The following is a 6,924-nucleotide window of genomic DNA, read 5'->3' as shown; positions in this document are numbered from 1 at the left end:
TAGCTATTGACATCATCTATCCCTCTAGATAGGTTCCATAACCATTTGACTCCATAAATTTTTTGGAACTTTGGCATCTTTGCCTAGGGCTTCCACCATATCATCCGCATAACCACCACCGACTTCCGCAACCTAACCCATTTTGTTCCCCATTCCATTTGTGGTTGTTTGAGTTGTGATTAGAGTCTCCTAAGGTGTTTCGGCTACTTAGGGATGGCTGCTTCTTCATCAACCACCACCATAACTTCCGCATAGGCTTACCCACCATACACTTCCGCCACCCCAACTTAACCCAATTTTGTTGTGTTGAGTGTTGTGTCTCCTAAGGTGTTTCGGCTACTTAGGGACCGTGCTTTCAACTCCGACACCATGTATAGTCCACCACCTTACCCTACACTTCCGCATTGCGTCTCAAAACCCATCATTGCATTCCCGCAATCCCATTGAGCTTCCACAAAACCACCACCGCTTTCCGCATTGCGACACATTTGACAGTTGAGATTTTGAGTTCGCGATTTTTCCGTTTTCTAAGGTGTTTCGGCTACTTAGGGACGAGTCTCCATCATCTTGGTATCTCCATCAAGATCACCGCCACTCATCATCGCCACGGACGGTAACCTCCATATCATCTTGGTATCGTGGTATCCCTCCATTGTATATTCCCTTCCAATTGCATTGATAACCCCTAGCCTATTCTGCGTCACTTGCCTATCGAGACTAGCCATTTGAGTATTGCCGACAATGTTACTTGTGCACATTAGTGATCTACACCTTCCATTGCATACATACCATATCATATTGGTATCATCATATCATCTCGTGTGCAACAAATTGTTCCCCCATATATACAATTGCTATCTTGGTTTGTGCATTTTGCAAAGTGGTCATAAAAAAAGAATAAGCTTTTAAGCAAAGGAAAAGAGTGAACAAAGAGCTTGTAAGCAAGTGCCATAGCATCATACCACATTGCATATAAGATTGTCATATTCGATCATCTTGGATCATCTTGAGAGAAACATCGGGAACCATACATACATAGCATACTTGGGATAGAAGTTGATACATTTTGCATATCATAGGTTGTGCACAAGTGTCGTATCCGCCTATAGAGCAATCGTGCTAGTGTCTCTCTTGAGTTGTGCATCACGAGCGTTTCCGTGGACTCCACATTTTGTGCTCATTCCTTGGTTGCATGACCCCATTTATCTATCCGTGTGTGTGTTTCCGTGTGCCACATATTGCTATTGGTCTAGTTGTTTCACTTGCGAATTTGTGAATCTCTTTCAACATTATTGACTCTTGCTAACATTTTGCATCAAATTTTTGTGCCACTATCCTCACCGAGCTCCACCATAAACCTTATTTGTGTAGGTGTGAGAAATTGACAAGATCGGTACCAATTGTGCTATTTCCTTGTTACATTATTGAGTGATCGTTGATCCATCTTCAACATCGGTCAAGATACATTTGGTAGAGTTCTTCTCTTTCTCCCACTCATATTTGCTTGAGTCTTGTGATGGATAGGCAAGGCATTTCACCTCCGGTCTTCCACAACACCGACGGCGTGAACAACTACATCACCAAAGCGTCAATCTTCGATATACAATGACAAATGCAAGGCGCACAATCAAGATTGCGAGAGCGCATCGAGAAAATGTCCATCGACATTCGTCACTCCGAAGCAAAGAAAAGGGACTACATCGACAACAAGCTTTCCGCACAAAAGGAGGAGCAAGATGCAAGGATGGAGGAGATTTGGACCTTGTTGATCAACCGTTCTTCCCCTTCATCATCCTCAAGGCGGCGACGTTCAAGTCACAAGTCTTCGGAGTGCAAAAATGATGCAAGCGCAAGTCGTCCACGTGCACATCTCCATGGCGACCACCATCACGTTCGTGATCCACATCATCATGAAGGGCAAGTTGTCGGCGTCCTGGGAACGGGGGTCCCCAGACTTGCCTGCCTGCGGCCCACGGCGTGGCTCCACCAGCAGCCCTGTACGGCCCATCTTCACAGCAAACACTCAAGACCCTCGCGAGGGGCCAAGCCTCGTGAGGCAGACAACGCAAGACCTCCTAGGGGGCCGCCTCAGGAGGCTGGCTCGCGAGGGGCGAAGAGATCAAGGCAAGGGGCACCTCGTGAGGTTCCTGTGACGCAAGCCATGACGACCCCGGCTAGGCGGGCGCCAGCGCGCGCAGTGTCCTAATTTCCTCTTTGGTGCTAAAGAGGCAAGCGCAGGCGAGGAGTCCCGAGGCATCAGGTAAAGGTTTCCATATCAGTGCAATGAGACCAAGACCAGCAGGACGGCAGGGCGGAGGTCACCATGGAGCCCAAGACGGCGTCACCACCAGAGCCTTTGGCAGGCGAAGACCACCTTTAGTCAGGATAACTTGTACTAGTTGTCTCCCTTCAAATTTGGCCGTTGTGGCATCCCTTCCCGCCAGCATTTGGGAAGAGGACCAGGGCCACTATAAATAGGGCTAGCCACCACAGTAGGAGGCAACTGATCCTGGGCTATTCAGAGTATCCTCAACCACACAAGCTCACCGAGCACAAGAGCACCTCTCCTCAGGAGGCTGTTCTTCCCCTGTACTAGTTCTTCGTCAGCCCAAGAGGCAATCTGCCACACCACACTGGAGTAGGGTATTACACCACAACTGTGGCCCGAACCAGTATAAACCTTGTGTCCCTTTGTTCTGCGAGTTCGACGCGTTAAGCCTTGAGATTGCGGTGAGAGAGAGTGCTAGTGGAAGGAGAGATCTTCGTGCGCACCCCAGTGTTCGAACCGCAAGGGTTTTGCCGGAACCCGAAATCCGACATTTGGCGCGCCAGGTAGGGGTGCGCCGAAGCCTCTCTTCCATCAACAGACCTGCCAGCACTCTGCAACGCCGATGTCCGGTGACCTGAGGGCCAACACCGACCACTGGGCACCTTGGCCAGCCCGGGCGGCGTCATCCGCCCAAGAAGACCTCAACCCCGCGCTCCAGGTGGCACGCGCACCGCCAACCGCTGCGGGGCGCAGGCGGCGCGGTCCGACACCGCCCACCTTTACTCTGCAGCGTGCGCGGGCCGCCGCAAGGGCCTCAAGCTATGTTGCGGCAACGGCACCGCACACCCGACAGGAATAAGTGAACATGAGGGCCGCGCTCATAGTGGCGCGGGAGCTGCTGCGATGCCGACTGATGGAGAGCGGCCGAGATGCATTGCTGGAGCGCGTTGCCGAGCTGTTGGATGCCGCGGCCAGGGGTACACCGCCTTTCTGCTCCTTGCATACGCCTCAGGTTGCGGCCGGATCGTACGGTGGGCCTCGTCGTGCCCGCGTGCTCCCGGGCACACCAGGAGGTTTCGTCGGCATCGACGTGACCAGCGGCGCCGGACACCCAACCGCACCTGTGCCTCCCCCGATGGGTGCAGGCGTGAGCATTGCCACCCACTGTCCCGGCAGGATGCCGCCCTACCATCCTCAGAGCGGCGTGCTGGGCCGGGCGGCGTGGAGCACGGGGCACTTCAGCGAGGTTTCCGGGGCGACGGCTCCGGAGGCCTATGTGCCCCGCATGATGGACATGGAGTACACGCCGGAAGATGACCCCGGCACGTTGGGTTGGGAAGAGGAGATGCTGGAAGTTGAGGCCTTCCAGGAGCCACCCGGGAACCTCGCCGACCATGCCGGCGACAACAGCTACAGGGTACCACTAATCTCTCAGGAGCAGGCTTACGTTAACCATGGGTTGCAAGTGAATCAGGTCTCAGCGGTGATGACGGCCCCACCGCGGCAGCCCCCCTTCCACCAGGGGAAGCGCACTAGGGGCTACATGGGAGGAGACGGGAGGAAGGCCCCTCCCCGCACCGCACGGAGCAAGGCGTCGCCCGGAGGTAGGCCCTCTGCCGAGGAGGCACTGGCGAGCCTTCCCCCGGCAGAGGGCCCGTTGTAACACCCATGATGCGGCTATATCTCCCACGTGTCGAGGCACGACTTGGAGGCATAACCGCATGGTGGTTTTGTCGCAAGAAGGGTCATCTTCACACAATCCCATGTAATGAACAAGAATGGGATAAAGAGTTGGCTTACAATCGCCACTTCACACAAATAACAAGTTAAACATACATCATCCAGAATACAATCAAGGTCCGACTACGGAACCAAAATAAAACAAGACAACCCCAAATGCTAGATCCCTGATCGTCCCAACTGGGCTCCACTACTGATCATCAGGAAACGAAACGTAGTAACGACCAAGTTCCTCGTCGAACTCCCACTTGAGTTCGGTAGCATCGCCTGCACTGGCGTCAACGACACGTGCAACTGTTTTGGTAGAATTTGTGAGTCACGAGGACTCAGCAATCTCAAAACCCGCGAGATCAAGACTATTTAAGCTTATAGGAAGGATGGGGTAATGAGGTGGGGCTGAGCAAAAGCGGTAACTTAGCCAAACAACGGTTTGCTAGGAAAGGATGGTCAGAGGCTTGACATGGCAATATGGGAGGCATGATAAACAAGTGGTAGGTAGCGCGACATAGCAATAGAACGAACAACTAGCAAGCAAAGATAGAAGTGATATCGAGGGTAATGGTCATCTTGCCTGAAATCCTGCTAGGAAGAAGAACGAGTCCGTGAAGAAGACAAGCGGACGTAGTCGAACGAATCCTCACACTCCGAAACGAAACCGAAGCTAACGAGACAAGCTAACCGGAAAGAAGCAAGCAACATGGTAAACAACCATCACATAAGCATGGCATGATGCAAAATCAAGTATATGATGCATGTCCGGTTTAATGAGGTATGGCATGGCAAAGTGCAACAAACAATACTACAAATTAAGTGGAGCTCAATATGCAACGAGTTGCATATTGACGAAACACCACATCAATTATTTAGTTCTCTCTGGTTTATGTACCCAACAATATTAAATGTTATTAAACATGGAAAGGGGTGAAGCATATGAAAACTACCTATCTAGGCAAGTTTAAATGAGGCCGGAACACCAAACAACAATTCCGGAAAATCCTCATGTGCATATTTTAGATTTGGTACTGTTCTGCCATAAACACAATTTTAATGTTGTTAAACAGCAAAATAAAGTGCACCATGTTAAACTAGGCATTTTTCTACCCCATTTACATATAAAGTTTATTAAATTCAGAGCTACGGTTAATTAGTTATGAATTAAAGCATTTTAACTTGGCATTTGAGCAAATTAAAGCAAACAGAAATTTCAACATTTTAAACATGGATGAAAGTCTCCAATTATGAAAGTACATGAAAAACTAAGCATTTTACATGTTTACATCATTTTAATCCGATGCATGGTTAAATAGTTATTAAATGCATGAACATGAGGGGGTTTTCTGTAAAACTGTAATTCCTAGAATAATCCTAAAATCGCAGCACGGGAAAAAAGGTCTACAGGCCGAATCTGGAGGGGCTGGTGGCTGCTCACATTGGGCTCCAGGGAGCTGGGCCTTGGCGCCTTGGAGCGGCCTGTGGTCAACGCTCGAACAGAACGAGCGTAGCGAGAGTAGGGGAAGTCAGCGGCGGCGCGGGATGCAGCCGACGTGAGGTCCAAGACGGCAGCAGGCAGTGGATTCGCGCGGCGGCTGCGCGACGCGCTCCTGCAGGACACGGGCGCGAGAAAGGGTCAGGGAGGAAGAGGGGAAAAGAGAAGGAGGAGCAGGGGCACACGGTGACCTGCGGGGCTTCGCCGGCGACTGGGCTCGCCGGCACTGAGCGACCGGAGGCGGGGAAGGCGTTGAGGACGACTCGCAGCGGAGGCTTGTGCGAGACTCTGACGAGGAGGAGGTCGAGGCGGCGGCGGCTCTTCTCGTTGCAGGGGAAGCAGATGGCAGCGGCAGGGACTTGGCGAAGGCGCGACAGCAGGGACTTGGCGCGGGTCTTGGGGCTCCGGCGAGCTGAGGAGGTCCGGCAACGACGGGGATGGCCGGGACCCAATGGATCCGAGGCCAGGGCGGCTTCAGATGGAGACGAGACGGGCAGCGCTTGAAGCTTTGGCCATGGCTCCTGTGAAGGTTCAGAGAGAGGGAGAGAACTGCGTGAGGGAGAAAAACAGATGGAGGAAGGAGAAATAAGGGGAGGCGTGGTCTGGCCTGACGGAGGTGGTCGGAGGCTGTGGTGGCGATGGGCAGTTGGCTCGGGCGCTGGTTGGGCCATTGGGGAAAACGATGGAGGTAGGTGGGTGAGATCCCGAGGAAGGAGGAGGGAATGGACAGGGGTGGCGGCGGCGAGGAGGATCCCTAGAAATTAGGGATTTGGTCTCGGGTTAGACTAATATATATAGAGATGAATTTAGGTTAGGGGATATCTAGCCCCTAAGATCATACTCGGATGGTTGAGAAAAATAGACTAGGGAGGTTAAATAGAGAAACTGGAGATGTTTCTGGGATGTTTGGAGATGATTTGGACTCGACGATAACGATAGTCCGATTCAGGTTCGGGGAAGTTTTGGACGCACACGCGAGGGGGGCGCGAGCTGACGAGAGAGGTTAGGTGGCTTGACAAGGGGGAACCGAAAACATGGTTGGTCTCGGAACGGTCAACGAAGGCAAGGGGAACACGGCAACTACGAACGGGTGCAAGTTAAGAAAACATGCGGATGCAATGCGTATGATGCTATGATGAAATGCAACATACAAATAAATACACCCAACGATAACGAAAAAACATGGAAGCCATCTAGAGCGTCGGTCTCGGGGCGTTACAACACTCCACCACTACAAGAGGATCTCGTCCCGAGATCTAGGATGGCACCGGAGAAAAGTGGAAGAGGAAGAGGTATAACAAAGTTGCTTCTTTGACAAACGAGTGAAACCACGAACCTTGAGAGGTTGAATAAATTGAAAGAAGAATACAATGGAGATGAACGAGATTGCGAAGACTTCGTTAGATAAGAGGAACATGGAATACGACGA

This window comes from Triticum aestivum, chromosome 5D (assembly GCF_018294505.1).
Source record: "Triticum aestivum cultivar Chinese Spring chromosome 5D, IWGSC CS RefSeq v2.1, whole genome shotgun sequence".
Taxonomy (NCBI): domain Eukaryota; kingdom Viridiplantae; phylum Streptophyta; class Magnoliopsida; order Poales; family Poaceae; genus Triticum; species Triticum aestivum.
The sequence above is the reverse complement of the archived record's forward strand: the minus strand, read 5'-3'. Positions refer to the sequence as shown.